The sequence below is a fragment of the Enhydra lutris genome, unplaced genomic scaffold, assembly GCF_002288905.1.
Source record: "Enhydra lutris kenyoni isolate GAN:26980312 unplaced genomic scaffold, ASM228890v2 scaffoldscaffold40, whole genome shotgun sequence".
Taxonomy (NCBI): Eukaryota; Metazoa; Chordata; class Mammalia; order Carnivora; family Mustelidae; genus Enhydra; species Enhydra lutris.
In genome coordinates, this window is record NW_019154124.1 from 17000348 (window position 1) to 17020224 (window position 19877).

Here is a 19877-nt window from a genome sequence, read left to right on the forward strand (position 1 = left end):
ATCTCAGGAAACAAACTGAGGGTTGCTGGGATGGAAGGGGAAGAATGGGGTGGCTGGCTTATGGACACTGGGGAAGGTATGTGCTATGGCAAGTGCTGTGAACTGTGTAAGACTGATGAGTCACAGACCTGTACCTCTGAAGCAAATAATACATTATACGTCAATTTTAAAAAAAAAAGCCATCACTTCTGTCAACATCTCTACTGCTGACAACACCCATGCTCACAGCTTGTGCTCTCAAAAGCCCACAAGAGCTACTAAAAAATGACCCTTTCAGCTCTGCTTGCTTTTGTGACAGCCTCCTCACCCTGGGCACAATCTGGGGGGAGAACTAGGCAAGAGGACAAGTGACGTGTAATGACACATGGGAAACCATGCTCAGAAGCTCATCTCCTTTTGATAACTGGCCCATTCTCCTTGGACCAACTTCCCGCCCTCCACTGTCATGTCCCTCTGTTATTGCTAACTCCATCCCTGGAAGATCCTCAGATCTTCAAATAAAGAACACTGGCTCCACCATACTTTGAGCATTCAAGCTCATATCTAATTTCTAGGATGACTACTCTTTAGGCTAAAGCTGAGATTCTTGCTGGGCTAATGAAGAACAGTCAGAAACCAAGACTCTTCGGCTTCAACTTTGCTTCCAACTTATCAAAAGAGATCTTCTGGAAATGGTGACCAAGAAGGAATTAAAACCCACAGTAAATGAAGAGTCATGAGTTATTACCTAGATATGCAAAATAGTTATGTCCCCTGACTCTGGCACACCATGTATTTCTTTGTGAAAATCTGCAGATGAAATGGCTGGGTCATAATCAGTAATTAGTGATGATCCACAGAGAACCACAGGAGGGGTGTTGGATCAGCCAGTGCCATTTTTAAGACAGGAAAGAAAGAATCCACAAGCGTGAGAATGGTGAATTGAAGCACCACATGGGCAATATTCCAGATTTATTTTTTGTATGTGGTGGCTATTCATCTCAGTCCACAAACTAAAGAGATTTAACTTTCTTGATTTTTCACAACTACTCAGTTCACAATTTCTCAGTCTGAGTCCTCATTTCCAAGCTAGTGGAAAAATTTAACTTCAGCACTTCCTGAGATTACTCCATGATCCTGGGTCATTTATAGGACCAAAATGTGAGATAAGTAGAGTAAGGGCATTTGGGTGCAGGTGGGAAATCTGCTCTTCTAGTTTCCTCTGAGATATCCACTGTCCCTGTCCTTGTGGCCATTTGGGGTCCAAAAGTGCCAATCTCTCAGGAAACAAACAAACAAAAACAGTAATCGCTGATAATTGATCCTGCTGCACTAGGTTTATTGCATGTTTTTTCATAGGATTATGATCATGGTTATTTCCAGTGTATCAAGATTTCAAGAGAAGAGTCTAAAAGGTTTTTATGATGTTTTTGACAAAATGGATAAATGTGGCTGGATGCCAGCCTAGTCAATATATCATAACCTAGCTAATTATGATAAAAGACAAGAGGCAGTCTAGGTCAGTTACTAAGAGCCCAGATCTGAAACCTGAATGTCTAGGTTCAAATTCCATCTATTTCAGTACTAGAGATGTGCCCAAGGGAGACTCCTTAAATTTTCTCCACCTCAGTTTTCTCATCTACAAAAATAGGGGTGATAATAATTTTAACTTTGGGACAGGGACTATTAATCTTCTAAGTATCTAATGCTCTGCTTAATTATCAGACCTCATGGGTCAAGATGATAATACAGGCTAATGGGATGTAAGTGCGAGAGATACATGTGAGCCAATACCCATCTTAGCCCTTAAAAACATCTATTGAGGGTGCCTGGGTAGTTCAGTAGGTTAAGCATCTAACTCTTGGTTTTGGCTCAGGTCATGATCTCAGGGTCGTGAGATTCAGCCCCATGTCAGCTCCTCCCTTACGGTGGAATCTGCCTTAAGACTCTCCCCCTCTCCCCTTGCCCCTCTCTGCTATGCGTGTTCTCTCATAAATTTTAAAAAGAAATTCTATCAGATTCCTCCAACTCTTTCTCTCTCCCTCTCTCCTTGCAATGGCAGCCTTGGAGGTCACATGCTCCAGATGGTAACTGTTTGGATTACCAAATCGCCACTTCAAGGAAAGAGCTATCCTAAAAGTTTAGCCAACCCACATTGGAACATGATGTGAATGAGAAATAAACTTTCATTGGGTTAAGACACTGGAATTTTGAGTTTATCTCCTGAGACAGCTAAAGCTAATTATCCCACCCAAAAAGATAATAAAGCACTCCCAAAAGTAACTGCCAGGTAAAATGTACCCAGTAAATGTATATAATAATTCTTGTCATCATTATCAGTACTGGAAAGGACATTGCAGTCTTCAGAATATTTGGGATTAAGTCCTAACCTACTATCAATAAAAATACATTTTACCTGTCAGGACCTCATTTGATAAACAGAGAAACAACCTAGTCTCATGAGATTGTTGTGGGAATTAACATAGAGATATAAAAACATTTTGGAGGGGCACCTGGGTGGCTCAGTCAGTTAAGTGTCTGCTTTCAGCTCAGGTCATGAACCCAGGGTCCTAGGAGCTCCACATCGGGCTCCCATGCTCAGCAAGGAGCCTGCTTCTCCCTCTCCCCTGCCTGCTGCTCCCCTGCTTATGCTCTCTCTCTGTCAAATAAATATATAAAATCTTTTAAAAAGAGAAAAAAAGATTAAAAAAAATTTTGGAACTGACACATGAATGTTAAATATTTTTACCAAATGATTGGTGGTTATTTCTAATTATTCAATGCCACTCATTTCCATACTTCTAGAACATTCCTATAAAAGGAGTACATATCCTCATCATATTGATGTTGGGCTTGGTCATGTGACTTGCTCTGGCCAGCAGTGTGTGAGGGAATGTGGCACATTCACACTCAAGCAGAAGCTTTAAGAACCACTGTGTGTGGATTAGCAATACCTCTTTTTCTCCCTTTGACATGAGAAAGTATATCACAGATTAGGACTTCTCCTTCTTCATGGTCTTGCAAATGAAGACAAATGGAGCAGAGCCACAGCTGAACACGAGTTAACATATACTGTAGTGAGAAATAAACTCTTCTTGTTGGAAGGCACTAAGATTTCGGGTTGTTAATTAATGCGGCATAACCTAACTAAGCTTTAGCTAAATTATATATTAACCAAAGGGTATTGACTAATAGAGTAATGTCAATGTAGACAAAGACGCAATTTGCTGCCGTTTTCCTTCCTCGCCATTTTTCTCAACAACTTCTATTGTAACCAATGACTTGAAAAAGGAAATAGTGTGCAGTGTGCATATGAAAAGATTCTGATGTTAACTGCTAATAGTTTGCAGGACAGAATCAAGATTCAGAAAAAGATAAACAAACTGATACAGTGGGCTAGGTCTAGCAAGATATCACTTAACTAGAAGAAATACAAGACCCTCCACACAACTGCTGGATAAGGAAGATGGCAGTTCTCATGAATATGAAATTTTATTTGATAGGCAAAAGAATATAAAGCAAGAGTGTGAATTAGCTGCAAAGAAAACAAATGGATTTCATGCTACATTCCTAGAAATGTGGTGCCCCAAAAAGAGCTTTAAGTGTGATCACTTTTTAATTTATTAAAGTCCCTCTTAAAAAGTAGAGCTTAGGGTTGCCTGGGTAGCCAGTCAGTAAGGCGGCTCCTTCAGCTCAGGTCATGATCCTAGGGTCCTGGGATCAAGTCCCGCATCCATCAGGCTCCTCGCTTGGTGGGGAGCCTGCTTCTCCCTCTGCCTGCTCTGCCTGCTGTTCCTGCTGCTTGTGTGCTCTCTCTCTCTCTCTCTCTCAATCTCTCTGTTAAATAAATAAAATCTTCAAAAAAAAAAAAAAAGCAGAACTTAAATGGAAAGACTTAAATTGGTTTGATTAACTCCAAAAAGACAGTGACTAAGTTGGACACGCCGCATGTAAATCTTATAGGAAAGAAGAGCAGGGAAATTTGAGGGAGGAAAGGGGAAGGCAGATAGGAAAAGGCCACCACCATAAGGGAGTTTAAATATTTGAATTTAAATATTTGAAAGCCTATCTTTTGGAACAGGCATGAGAATTACTCTGCATGATTCTGAAGTACAAAACAAAAGCATGATCAGGGGAAAATGGAGGATTTGTAACAAATAGTCTCCTCTTGGGCCTCCTGTGTGGCGCTCCTTAAGTGTCTGCCTTCACCTCAGGTCATGATTCCAGGATACTGGGATCGAGCCCTGCACTAGCCTCCCTGCTCAGCGGGAAGACGGCTTCTCCCTCTTCTACCCCCCTGCTTGTGTTCCCTCTCTCGCTGTGTCTCTCTCTGTGAAATAATAAATAAAATCTTAAAAACAAAAACAAAAACAAAAACACCAGTCTCCTCTGAAGACTGAATGGGCCACTCAGGATGTGTTGGGAAAGAGATCTATGCATTAATGCAAATATGGATTGGTCTCAATGATGGCAAAAATTTCTTCTAAATGAGAAGAATCAAAACCAATTTACACAGGGCAGGACCAAATTAAGCCAGTGGAATACGTTGGGGAGGCTATTAATAATTCACGATTTGCAGTTCATGTCGGAAAATGAATTTCACTAACCAAGGAGAAGGGCTAAAATGGTATTATTGAAGCACAAGCAGGGGCAGGGAACCATCCTCACTCCCACATAGCCAACGTGGCCAAGGTGCAAGGAGATTTAGGAATAGGCTGATCTGTCATAAGTGGGCTTTCTTTCTCATGTCAGCAAAAGAAAGACACATCTTTGGCAAACTCTGTTTTAAACCTGGCCTTTCCATATTTTATTTCTCTAAAACAGAGGGGGAAAGATGGTTATGGGGATACAACTAGTCCCAACTGGTAAAAGAAAGGCAAGTGGCCAATGTAAATATTATAGCATAAGGCTGAACTAGAGGAGAAACGGGAAGAAAAGATCAGTCACTCCAAAAACGTTCTCTCAAAATAAAAGGTCATGCCAAGGAAAGCCACAGATGCAACACCGCAAACCCAAGGAGAGCTTTAATCAGGAAAACGGGGCCTCAGGCACGCACGTGCATGCAGCTTGCTACCCACCCTTCTGTGTGCCATTTTCTGACAGGAGACAGGAGGTTCATTCATGGCCAGATGAAAAAGCAATACACACTTTAAATGGCAGCCCTGGTAGGATTCATGTTTCCACAGCTTTTTTCCTCTTCCTTTCATAAATCTCATTCTATATATTCTCCCAGGGCCACCACACTTGATCTTATTGTTTCAACTACTGTCTTTAGGCTGACCACCCCTAAATCTAAACCTGCAGATCAGATCTATCAAAATAACACAAGACCCTTCGAACCGAATGTTTATTAAATATCACCCTCTGGAATCACCTACCGACACCTCAATCTTAAAATGTACAAAACTCCCATATCTATCATCCTACTACATTCCCATCCCAAGGAATGACAGATTCCCAAGTCAGAAACTTGGAAATCATATTCCTTTTTTATCTCACTCTTTCATCATCCCGTCCATTCGTACCCTGCCTTCTCCCACCTCCCAACCCTCCATTCCCATCCAAACCCTGTTCAGTATGTCTCCCGAGCATGTCTCTTCATCCTGGCTAGCACTACCTGAGTTTAGCCACCATCATCTTTCACCTGGATTACTTCAACACTCTCCCACATGGCTTTCATGATGTTAATCTTCCCACCCTCCAATCTATTTTCCACATGGCATTCAGAGTAATCTTCCTAAAAATTTAAATCTGATCATATCTCTTCTATTTAAAACTCTTCAGATTTCCCTTTTGCCAACAGAATGAAGTTCAAAATGGCAAACACGGAAGGTAAAGCTCTTGTATTCTGACCTGTGACCCTCCCCAACCTCTCTCTAAACATTTTCCTCTTTGTCTTCTCTGTCCCACAGACACCCCTTCACATTCAAAAAACCTTCATCATAAGTTACTGAATTTATCATACCTTCTTTCTACCCCAGAACCTTTGTACATTCTGTTCCTTTTGTCTGAATAGTCCTACTTTTTTGCTGCTACTTCCAACTTTTGCCTCTTACCTCTTACCTTCAGGACCACTGGGAAGCCTATAAAACCTCATCATTACCCTCACAATATGCCCTTGGCCTTCTAAGGACTGTCCCCATACATCCCAACACTTTCCTGCATCGCACCATGTAAAGGCAGATGCCAGCCAGGGGATAGTGCTCCACCAGTCAGTTAAGGTGTTAATGCCCCGGACTAACCCCTAACCGGTGAATTAGGAATGGCTGGATAATTTGTTCACATCTCGGTAGGACAGTTCTAGAATACATTCTGTGCTTTTGTAAACATACATAAAAGTAAAGATTTGCTCAAATTTTTTTGTCCGTTTTTGCTTTATAAAATGAAGGCATAACTAGCATACAAAGACTAACTCCATAAAATCTAGAAAGCAGTAATGCCCAAAATGAGTCAAAAATTTCGATGTAAATGTGAACATGAAAAAAAAATTCAAAGTAAAATGCCATTATACACTTACAAATTGAAAAAGAAAGAAAGAAAGAAAGAACCTTCCTAAGTAATATGGGGTAAAAGTGAGAGAGTACAGTGACTACTTTTTAAATAGTAAGAATATTAAATATCAAAAATTGCTCAAAGGCAAATCCATGGCCTTAAGTGTAATACTAATTAAACAAAACAGCTTGAAAAAAAATGAATTAATCATTAAGCTGAGTAATTTAAAATGTTTTAAATGCCATAGCCACCTAATAAACTAAAATAAAGGTAAAGAACAGAAATCAAGGAACCAATAAGAGAGAGCAATATAGTTCAGTAATTGGGAGCTGCTTATTAGAGTAAAGAGAACAATAAAATAGACATCTTCTGACAAAACAAATCACAAAGGGTTAAGTTTTAGTAATATATGTAGAACATCATAGTTGAAAACTCGGCAGAAGTGTCTTTTTTTTTTTTTTTTTTAAGATTTTATCTATTTATTTGACAGAGAGAGACACAGCAAGAGAGGGAACACAAGCAGGGGGAGTAGGAGAGGGAGAAGCAGGCTTCCTGCCTAGTAGGAAGCCCGAGTGGGGCTCAATCCTAGGACCCTGGGATCATGACCTGAGTCGAAGGCAGATGCTTAACAACTGAGCCACCCAGGTGCCCCCAGAAGTATCTTCTTTTATTGAGATTCTTGGTTGTCTTAGTGGCTTTCAGAACTGTCATGTCTTCAACAACACCACAATTTTGGTGAGGCTGCAAAAACTACAATGTCATTTCCCTTCTGTTTAAAAAAGAAACAATAAAACTGATTTTTTTAAGGCTATACTCTTTATTAGATTTTAATTTTGATAAAATTTGTCTCTATTGTAGTAAATATCCCAAAGACATGTGTCTCAAAGCCCTAAGGTTTACAGCCAAACATGATGGATCGCCCATGACAATGCATACAAATGCCAATGTGGGTTAAAGTAAGCTAGAATTTTTATGATAATTATAATGGTATTATTATGAAGTAGGCTAGGCTTTTAGTAGCTAGCGTCTAAACCTATTTTCCTTATAAATCCTTTTATTTTTAGTGCACCATTTTGTAGAATGAGAGGTTGTTCAGGCACACATATACTGCATTAAATCATAAATACCTGTATATATAAGAATTTACTATATACTAAAGGAAGTATATAAACCAACAGAAAAAGTATGGAATGTAAAAAATGTAATAATGTTAAAAATAGCTAGCATCTTGGTGGAAAAACAAGTTAAATACTTACCTTAGATCAAGAAACTTCCAAATAATTAAATATAAAAGAATAAAAATATTAGAAAATTTTAAAATAGATAAATATTTAATGTTAAAATAGGGGCAGAATTTCAAAACACAGAAGCCCTGGAAGTAGTCACAAAGGAAAAAATTAAAACACTTCATCAAATAAAATTTCTAAATTTTGTTGGTCAGAAACATTTTTTTAAAATAACAACAAAAACCCCGAGAAATATTTGCAAAGGATTAATATCCTTTATTAGCTCAAGAATAAGAGAGAAAAAACTTCATACACATACACACAATCATCAGAATGAAAAAAAGGACTATAATATCAAAAGAACATTAAGAGGGAAGAAATTAATAATGTACTAACACATTTGAAAATCTTACTGAAATGGACCTTTCCTGAGAAAAATTCTTATCAAAAAGAAGTAGAAAACATGAATAAACCAATATATGTGGGAAAATGTTTAAATACGCGTTTTGAATGATTACATTCCTCCTAAAATGGTTTATTAGTAAGTTCTCTCAAACTTTCAAAAAACAGTAACTTTTGCAGAAAATAGAAAAGATGGAAAGATACCCAATTTAGGGCTTGGAACTAGCTAACTGATACCAAAACTTAACAAATTAGCCTCAGGGAAGCTTCTTTCAGGGACTCTCCCTAGAAAGGGTTCCACACTGTGCTCTCCAAAACATTCACACCTCATAGGTTCTCTGGCTTCCTCAGCTCTAATGGACGCACATGCCAATGAGCCTCATGCTTATCCTCTCTTGCCAACACCCAACCTCATATACTAAGACATATTCAGCCTTACATATATACTAAGGCTGAATACATTCTCGAAACAACTTTGGAAGGAAAGGCCAGTATGTGGAAAGGAAAACAAAGGCCCCCAGGCCTACATTCAATCCTCCCATCAAAAAAAGTTGCCTATAGAAATTTCTCTCCTAGGTATATACTTAACAGAAATGCCTACATATGTTCACCATGAAACATGTCCAGGAATAGAGCAACACTATTCATAGTTGCCAAAAAATTCATAGTTGCCAACACTATTCATAGTCTGCTACGTCCATCTATAGCAGACAGGGCTGGGACCAGAGTGAGGTAAGTGAAGCATTCACCTCAGGAGCAAAATTTAAAGGGGTGCCAAAAAATCTCAGTCAAAATAAACAATATTTTAATGCAATATTTTTTTCAATCAAAATTAATACCAAAAGGGCTGGCTGAGTAGCTCAGTCGGTTGAGAACCGACTCTTGGTTTCAGCTCAGGTCATAATCTCAGGGTCCTGGGATCAAGCCTTGCACAGGGCTCCCTGCTCAGTGGGGAGTCTGCTTAAGATGCTCTCTCTCCTTCTGCCCCTTCCCCTGCTAGTGCTCTCTATATAAACAAACAAATAAGCAAATACAATCTTAAAAAAAAAAAAAAAAAAGAGGCAGGATCAGTATTACTGAATTTTCCCTTTGCTACGGGGTGCAATATGGCTCAGCACAGAGCTGACAGAATGGACAAACAAATTGTGAAATGCTGTACAGCACTGAGAATGAATGAGCTACAACTATATATGAGAACAGAGATGAATCACACAGGCATGATGTTAAGTACACAAAAATGTATGCACACTGGTGATTTCAAAAGCAGGCAAAGTTCAAATTCAAAAAACAGGCGAGACTAACTTGGATCTTAAAAGTCAGGTAGTAGTTTCCCTTCCTTGGAAGGGGGCATGAGGAGGTTTCTGGGATGCTGGGAATATTCTATTTCTTGATCTGTACGTTACATGGGTTTTACATGGGAAAATTCATTAAGCTGTTCATTTATGATCTATGTACTTTTTTATATTTATTATCATTTAATTTTTAAAATGTTAAGAGTTGTCTTACTCAGAAGTTAAAATTTATCAAAGCAAGTTAGAATTGAGAGGAATCCCCTGGAGGAGAAGGAAGAAAAGCAATCAGAGCTGCAGGAGGCAACTTTTAGGACACTACCTTATTTCCAGGCTTCTATCCTTGACTAACCCCAAGGCCAAAATAAGTAAAGTGAATTCTTCATTAGCAAGCATGGCTAGCACCCAAAGGACATCATGTGTTCTACCCATTCAGAGCATCGGGCTGTCAGGAGTTAACCCTCCAGTGGGCATGATTCACCAAGTATTAATTACATTTGCTGTTTGCTCAGATTTTTCTGGGGATAGGACAGGACAGCCCTGATTTCGACCAAATCCCAGAGGAACCTTTCCTCTAGAAACTAGACCCTGCCATCTCAGACAAGACAAGACTTCCAAGCAGTAGACAAAGGCAACAGTCCAGGAGACTGGCAGTCACCGGCTGGTTCTGCCAAGCCCCCCACGTGGCAGTCAGCATGACCAGCACAGAAAGTGACAGTCTCCCTACAGCCCACCACAGAAGTCACTCATGGTGGGACAGGAGCCACTGGAGGCAGGGAAAGGCCATTCCAAAATGTGAATTGGAACCAAACGTGGTAAAATGTGGCATAGCTCCTAAACAGGAGCAGAGTCTGTCCTGGCTACCACCAGTGCCCAGCCTCACTGCCAAGCCTGCAGAGGCTTTTCAGTGGGAAGACTTGGCTGCTTTGGATTTTAATGGCCCCTGAAAAGGGGAAGACAGCAGGCAATGGTCAGATTTTTTTCCTGAGTATCCAAGAAATGCTAACAAGACAGTCACCAATCTCCTTGAAAGGGAAAGGATCATCTAGAGACCCCTTTCTGAACTCAGACTAGGGCCTGAGGTCTGCTTGCCAATGGTCAACTTGTCCTTTTCCTGTTTCCAAAGCAGTTTCTAAAAGCAGCTGGGGGCTACCACATGGATGGACCTTGCAGTCATAATGCTAAGTGAATTAAGGCACTCACAATAGGACAAAGACTATATGATTCCACCTAGATGACATACCTAAGGTAGTCACATTCATAGAGGCAGATAAGAGAATGGTGGGCACTGGGGGCTGGGTTGGGGGAAATGGGAGGGGTGGGAAATTATTGTTTCAAGAGTAAAGAGGGTCACTTTGGGAAGATGAAAAAAGTCTGGACATGGAAGGTGGTGTTGGTTGAACTAAATGAATGTACTTAACATCTCTGAACCATATGTTTTAAAATGGTAAATTTTATGTTATATATATTTTACCACAATTTTTAAAAGAAAAAAAAAGCAGCGGGGGAAAGTGAAGTTTTCAACCATATCCCCCACACTGTGAAGTCACCTTATCTTCCATCAGTTCTGCCCTTGGGCTGTGCCCTGACCCATGTCTACCAGTGAGCTCAGCAATTCATCTCCAGAATGTTATTTGGAATAATAAGAGCCTTTCTTCCTCATCCTTTCCCTGACATACCTCCTCCCCATGCACTGCCATAGAGGTAAATAAAATAGAATTATACAAAGGATTGAGCTAAAATATTAAAGAAAGAGTTCAAGAGACAATCATGAACAAGATATCAGGAAGATGAAAGGTAAGTAGCCATCCCTGGATGGTATATCTCTATCCAATGTAGTTTTCTGTAGAACCTCTCATTCTATTATTTCCTTTCTCCAGTCTTTTTCTCACCAGATACTTCTTCCCCAAACCCAGACTCAGGTCTCCTGCTCAAGAAAAAAATCTTCTTCTAGGAAAGGAACCCAAAACTCAGTCCCACAGAGGTATAGAGTAAAAGCTTTAACTTGTTAACTCTAGCAAGGGTTATCAGCTCAAAGGTTTTATCTGCAAACATGGCTTTAGGTAAAATCTGACTGTGGTATTTCATCAAGGAAATGAGGGGATTGGCAGGACATAAGGGTCATGAAAGTCTTCAGAAACTCCTGAAGGAGTATTCAATAGTTGCCTATTGAAATCACAAACAGACCTGAGTTTTCCTCTGCAAAGATTTCTGTTAGGCCCACTCAAAGATTCCTAAGCACAGAGAAGAAGAGAAAGCCAGGAATTCTAAGAAAAAAAAATATATAATAGCTACATTTTTGGCATTTACTATACATAAAGCATTATCTTATCTAGTCTTTACCACTGTCTTATAAGGAGATATTATTACTCACATGTGACAAATATGGAAACAGACTTTGAAAGAAAGCAATTGCCTGTTTTTCAACTTCTATATAAACACATGGATGGTCATGAAAGGGCTTTTTGGATTTTTTCTTTTCCACATCTCCCTTTTTCTCCATTTACAACTCCCTCTCTTGGACCCAAAATGCCAGCACCCCCAGGCATTAGAGCATAGAAGTCAGGACACTCTAGAGTCTGAGAGTCTCTGTGTTTGAACTCATCTCTTACTAGTTGAAAAACGTGTGTATGTGTGTTTGCAACATCAAATCATGCGTCTGAGAGAGCGTGTCTAAGAATCAACCCTATCTAATAAACATCCTTTATGTAACAAAATTAATTGCCTTTAGAATAAACATCCTTAAAAGAATGTCTGAAAATATAAGTCAGAACTAATCCTGTGAACACATTCTATCTGGTTAGATCTACATCAAAGAAAGCATTCTGCAGTCCAAATTGTACCAGCTCCTCCCACATTCAGCAACAAATACATGTTGAGCACTGCTGTAGGATAGGAGATACAAAAATGAGTTAGATCCTGTCTTCATTCTCAGTAGGTCACAGTCCAGGAAAGGATATACACAAGTAGATGAGTAAATGAGCAGCATGATAGGTTATAAAACAAAGATGGACACAACACAGTGGGGTCACAATGAAGAGAGTGCCTTGATCAGGAATAGGAACACACCAAGGAACAAAAAAGGGAAAATATCCCTAGCAGAAGGAAAGTGTGTGTGCAAGGATACAGGGGCTGGAAGGAACATGTCATCCCCAGGTCGTGCACGTGGTTCATGACTGGAAAACAGGTGTGAGGTGTGGTTGGGGACACAACTGGTCAAGTAGGCTAGGGCTGCTGAGACAGCCTTTTGATCTCTTAAGGGTTTGGATTTCACCCTGTAGGTAACAGGAAGCCATTCAAGGTTCTTTACCTGGTGGTGATGAGATGCAAAGTTCATGTCACAAAGATAACTTAGGTCACTGTGTGGGAAAGAGATGGAAGGGAAGTGGGAAGAAGGATATGCATGAAAGCTCATGAAGTTGTTCAAGGGAGAAAGAACTGGGGCTTGGACAATAGATTCAAGAGATGTTGTCCAGGAGACTACACAGAATTTGGTGGAAAGAAGGGGTGGGAAAAGGGAAAGATTTAAAATTATTCCCATATTTTGGGCTTACATACAGGACAGTAGCCAACTGTTCAACAAAAGAAAGGACACTCTCCCTTCAGTGAGCTTAAGAGCACACCATGGAATACGGGCAATCTAAAGCCCATGAGCGCCTACCTACTGAGTAAGGAGACTGCTGAAAGAAAACCTTAATTCCTATGATCCACCCTCTCTCATTGCTTCATCTCCCATTTTGCTCATGAGGGCTCAGTACAAAAAAAGACCTCCCTGGGGCGCCTGGGTGGCTCAGTGGGTTAAAGCCTCTGCCTTCGGCTCGGGTCATGATCTCAGGGTCCTGGGATAGAGCTCCGTATCGGGCGCTCTGCTCCGCGGGGAGCCTGCTTCCTCCTCTCTCTCTGCCTGTCTCTCTGCCTACTTGTGATTTCTCTCTGTCAAATAAATAAATCTTTAAAAAAAAAAAAAAAAAAAAAAAGACCTCCCTGAAAGCCGGTCCTTCTGCATACCCTGCTGCCTAGGCCCAGATGCAGCTGTACCCACCTCATCTGTGTGTGCTGTGAGAAACTCTTCTTTGGGTTACTAACATATCACTCGCTTATCACATGGAGCAGCACACCTTTATCTTTTAAAACCACAGTGAAAGTAGCTAGACCTCTGAAGACTCCTGACATTCATATATGCCCTTAATTAATCTATGGATCCAAGCTCTGGCAGGCAGTCCACCTGGGTCAGCTGAAAGCCATCCACACAGGCTCGCCTGCCTCCACCCAAGCCACGCAGTCAGCCAAGTCTGTCAGCAATACCCTCTGGGCTCAAGTGTCTTTGGGACTATTCGCCTGCAGGTCACAGCCAGGGAGTACACATTTATTCCCTCTACCTGAGGGAACATTTAGTCTTATTAAATTCTCACTATAGCCTTTATTTCTCATAAGGATATACACACACAGTAGCTCTAAGAATGTTCATCAATCATTGTTTTTCATGTCAAAAAGCCGCAAACCATCTGAATTTCTGACAATAGTATAAAAATAGATTAAAGCCCATCTATATTGTGGAATATTACATAGCGCCCCAAAATGTTCCATAAATGGATCCATGGTTATGAAAAGATGCTCACTACAGAATGCTTACTAAAACATAAGCTCCATGAGGGCAAGGGCTTTGTTTTGTGCATCAAGATACCCCTAATGTCTAGAGCAGGGCCACGCATATAGTGACATTCATTAAATATCTGCTGACTGAATCATATAAGAAGTGGAAAAAGCAGGTAACACAAGAGTGTTCTTCCATTTCTGTAAAAAGAAGCACTACACACATATATGTAGAAAAGGATCTGGAAGAATATGCATCAAAATGTTATCAGTAGTTTTCTCTAGCTGGGCAGACTTTCCTATACTATTTTATTATATTTTATTTTATTTTATTTTATTTTAAAGATTTTATTTTTGTGAGAAAGAGGATGCACAAGCAGGAGAAGCAGAGGGAGAGGAAGAGAAAGAATCTTAAACAGATTCCATGCTGAGCACAGAGCGTGACGTGGAGCTCAATCCCATGACCCTGAGATCATGACCTGAGCAGAAACCAAGAGCAGATACTTAACCGAATGAGCCACCCAGGCACCCCAATACTCTTATTTATATCTGGGTTGTTTTTTTTTTTCTGTGCACAGCTCAAGGTTCTATCATAACATGGACCAAAACAAAAAAGAAACTACTGGGGGTGGGGGATTGGAGGGGAGATCCAATTACAAACTGAGTTCTTGCTTCTCAAGTTCACCTACACTTTGCATGCCAGAATAACCCTACATTACTTTCCCACAATTCCGCATGTAACCTGGAACACTTATTTGCACTCACAGAACAGTCCCCTTGGCTTTAACCTCATTATCGGCCTGGGTTCCATCTAGTGCCCAGAGTCATGAGGGACTAGAATGGGGTCCCCCATCACTCTTGATAGACCCCATTCTAGTCCCTCACGACAGAGCTCTGCGGGAGCATCCAATTCCCCATCCAACTGGAAAAGGGACATTTACTCTCTCTTCATAGAAAAAGATCGTCCATGTTTGCAGGACAGTCCTCCTTTCCTTACTACCACAAGCATGAGAGTGTGAATACTTCTCACCTAGTTTCTCCACCAACAGTGAAAAAAAGCACCCAAAGGCATCACCTGATGGGGCCCAGTCCCAGCTGAACTGTGACTGCCCTGGGGGAAAACGGGGCAAACAAAACCACTGAAACTTTGTAAAGTCAGCTTGTGTCAAGTCGCCTTGCTACCAGAGCTGGTGCGTATAATCCTATCTGGGCTGAGCTAATTGGCTGGGCTCACTGATGATTTTATAGCCCCAGAAGCCGTTCTCTGATTGCAAGAATGAGAGTTGCCAAATGATCTTAAACCACAGCACAGACGGGCCCAGTGCTATCAAAAGAATATTTGGGGAAAGAGCTATTTTAAACAAACGCTCCTGTGGGTATAAGGATACTTTTCTGTCTAGACTCCTTCTAACACCTGTTGCTCACTCATCCTGCCCCCCAGTCCACCTCCCCCTTGACATCACCGTGGCCAAGACAAACCATAGCCACCCAACCGAACCCAGGGATATGGCCACGTAAACAGTAAATGCAGGCAGCTCAGGCATCGCGTGTTCTGGCAAAGCCTGTTGGGCCCAGAAAGCTCTGCTGCCAGGTGTCCAGGAGCCATTTACAGGCAGAGAGCAGTCCTGGCAAACCATTATTTTAAACTTTCAGATGGCCAGTGAAAAGTGTCTTCTTCCTGAGTGTATCGAGGTTTGGTTCTGGCATGCAAACCAGCATCAAGCATAGAAAAAAAGCACACTTGCCCAATCCAGTACATCCCTCCATCCCTAAGTCCCCTTTATCATATCTCCAATATGTGGTTGTCTAGCCTATCCTTGAATCCTTCTAGGGACTAGGAAGCTCACTACCTCATGAAACAGCTCACTATTTGACAGCAGTCTTCTTTATACTGAGCTGAATCCCTTCCTATAGCCTTTCCTTCCCCTGTTATACTTTAGAAAGCTACATGGAGGAAAAAATCTCATGTCTCTCTCAATTAAGAGAGGCACAAGGCACATAAAACAGTTCAGATACATAGGGAAAACAAACTCCTAGGGGAGTTTGTCAGTTCTTGACACCTTAAAGCCTGGGGACAAATGGGTAAGGCTGGTTTGTGCTGGGTTACAGGTCAGATCTGAGATCACTGCATAGTCAGGATTCCAAAAGGGTAATCCTCAGAAAAAAGAAAAGAACAACAAAAGCTGGTATACCAAAAAGATATTATGTGATTCAAACTATATTCTGGATGGAATAGGGAAAAAATCACTGCCCCAATAACTCCCTAAACACACTTTCACATTCTTTCAAGAAATATTCACACTATATATGCAGACTGAAAAACTTAAGCTGAAATCTTCATTTTAAATGGTCTTTAGTTAGTTGTACAAAACCAAAGTATATCCTCTCTGGAAGAACACACTTTAAATTCAAGCCTCAGGATTTATCACAAAGATTTCAGAAACATCAGCCCAAAATCAAAAATCATCAAACTTACAGGAAATAAGCTACCATGATCAAGAATTAGAAGAAAGAAAAAATTGCTAAATTAGAGCCATATACATCACAGATAATATAATTATCACACATAAAATATCAAATAAGTACATTTAATGTGTTTAAAGAAATGTTTAAATTTTTAAAGAATATGACAAAGGAAAAAGAAAGCTTATCAAAACCAGTAATTTAGATTGGAAAAATACCAAAGTAGAACCACTACAAATAAAAGAATTCAAGAACGGAAATTACAAGTTTGGTTCATGAGTGAAACTATACAAAATGGAAAGAGAAGGAGTATATTTTTAAAATAGGTTGAAAAGGGTACCTGGGTGGCTCAGTGGGTTAAGCCTCTGCCTTCAGCTCAGGTCATGATCTCAGGGTCCTGGGATCGAGTCCCACATCTGGCTCTCTGCTCAGCAGGGAGCCTGCTTCTCCCCCAACTCTCTCTGCCAGCCTCTCTGCCTACTTGTGATCTCTCTCTGTCAAAAAAATACACAAAATCTTTAAATTTTTTTTAAATAGGTTGAAAAAATACACAAAATACAGCATGGAAATACAGAAATGAAAATATTGCAAGAGGTTAAAAGATATGGAGGATAGAATGAGAAGGTCCAACATATGTCTAAACTGAAATCTAAAAAGAGATAACAGAAAGAGGCAGAAACAATATGACTGAATGTTTTTCTAGGGAAAAATCCACAGATTCAGGTAGCACAGTAAAGCCCAATGAAAATAAGAAAGAAAAAAGGAAAAAAACAAGCCTTGACCCGTTATAGTGAATCTGTAAACATCAAAAGCAAAGAGATCTTTAAAATAAGCACAGAGGAAAAAACAGATTACTATAAATAATTTAAATCAGACTGACAGCTGATTTCTCAATTGCAACAATATAAGACAGAAACCAGTAAAAATGATAACCTTAAAGTGCTGAAAGAAGATAAATGTCAAACCAGTATTCTCTACCAAATGAAATTTACTTTAAAGACTAAGAGTGAAATCAAGATATTTTCATGAAGAATCAAAACTAAAAGAGTATGTTACTACCTGAAAATCACTAAAGAATCTTCTAAAAGATGCATTTAAAAAAAAAAAAAAATGATACTGGAGCGCCTGGGTGGCTCAGTTGATTAAACATCTGCCTTCAGCTAACGTCATGATCTCAGGGTCCTGGGATTGAGACCCAGTCTGCTTCTCCCTCTGCCCTCTCTTCCCCCTGCTCCTGCTCACTCTCACTCTCTCTCAAATAAATAAAATCTTTAAAAAAGAGAAGAAAATGATCCTTAAAAGTAGGTCTTAGATGCAAGAAGGACTGGAGAACAAAGTGTTAGTAAACATAAAGTAAACATAAATAAATTTTGGCTATATAAATAATAACAATTATGGTCATTTGAGAGGCTAAACGATCAACATAGAACTAAAACAATAGTTATGACGACAACAATCTTTTTTTATTTTATTTGACAGAGAGAGACACAGCAAGAGAGAGAACACAAGCAGGGGGAGTGGGAGAGGGAGAAGCAGGCCAAGCAGGGACCCGGATGTAGGGCTCAATCCCAGGACCCTGGGATCATGACCTCAGCCAAAGGCACACACTCAGTGACTGAGCCACCCAGGTGCCCCAACAATTTAATAATAAAATAAAGAAAAGAAGATTGACGTTACGGCATTTGATTTCTTATACTAAAGGGGAATAAAGATAGTAATTATCTTTGGACACTATTAAATATATCTGTTCTTTATGGGAGGGAGACAAACCATAAGAGACTCTTAATCTTGCAGAACAAACTGAGGGTTGCTGGGGGGAGGGGCGGTCAGGAGAGGGTGGTGGGGTTATGGACATTGGGGGGTGTGTGTGCTGTGGTGAGTGCTGTGAAGTGTGTAAACCTGGCGATTCACAGACCTGTACCCTTGCGGCTAAAAATACATTATATGTTTATAAAAAAATTAAAAAATTAATTTTAAAAAATCACAATACCTAATTGCAAGTGAAATTAGTTCACTTTTAAAGATATGGCAGGGGCGCCTGGGTGGTTCAGTGGGTTAAAGCCTCTGCCTTCGGCTCAGGTCATGATCCCAGGGTTCTGGGGTTCTGGGATCGAGCCCCACACTGGGCTCTCTGCTCGGCAGGGAGCCTTCTTCCCTTCCTCTCTCTCTGCCTGCCTCTCTGCCTACTTGTGATCTCTGTCTGTTAAACAAATAAAATCTTAATATATATATATATATGTGTGTGTGTGTGTGTTAAAATTTCTAGAGTAACCATCTAAGCATTTGAAATAGAGTATATAATTTCCAAACTACTGGTGTTAATCAACACAAAACAAAAGGAAATAAACATTGAAAACACTGGGGAAGCACGCAATAAGATAAAAAACAAACCCAAATCAAATGAGAATAATGATATAATGTAAATATATTAAGCTCTCCAAGTAGAAGCAAAGGTGATCATTTTTTTAATCCAGCTATATGCTAACTATAACAGAAAACAATAAAAAATAAGAATACAGAAACAGTGAAACTAAAAATATGAAATATGCCAGGTAAATACTAATTAAAGAAAGCTGAGATATTCTTATCAGATAAAATACATTTTAAGGCAAAAAAGAAAGTATTTATTCACTTGGAAGGTATAATACTCTGAACCCATAAGCCCCTAAGAATTAGGGCTTTAAAGATATGAGGCAAAAGTTAAAGAAACCACAAAAATTGAAAATTTCAGTGTTATAGAGGGAAACTGTATACACCTCTCTTAGTGAATGATAAATCAAACAAACAAATATATCACAAAGGATATGTGGATTTTCCCACTTAACATCTATTCTAATCTTGCTTTAGTATGTCTTCCTATATGTGAATCTAGAAACCTAAAACTATATTTTCCAGGTTTGCATGTATGACCCAGTTTTCTGGTATAATCCTGGTCTCTTTGCCCACTTCCCTGAGATAACTATTAAAAGCACCCCCTTTTACACTCAAAAGCATCTGGTATGGATAATAAATTGTACTGTTACTCCATTTATATGTAAAACACCATAAAAGCACAAGTTTTTGCAAGCAGTCTATGACTCACATATCAAAAGCCATATTACATTCAGAGCTACAATTTTTCCAAAGAGGTGAACAACTCTTTTGGACAAAATAAGATAGTCTTCTTGGATTTACATGATAAGACATTCCTCAGAATTCGGTATATTTTAGAAGATGAAGACACTTTAGAAAGTCATGCAGGATGTGGGACAATTCTTCACTGTATGAGGCTGTTCTACACATTTCAGAACATTAAACATTTACTACTTCCTGCCCACTATATATACATAATTATATACATAATTTGCAGTGCTATACATTATTATTATTATTAACCAAAGTTCATATTTTATTCAGATTTCCCTAGTTTTTACTTAATGTCCTTTTTCTGTTT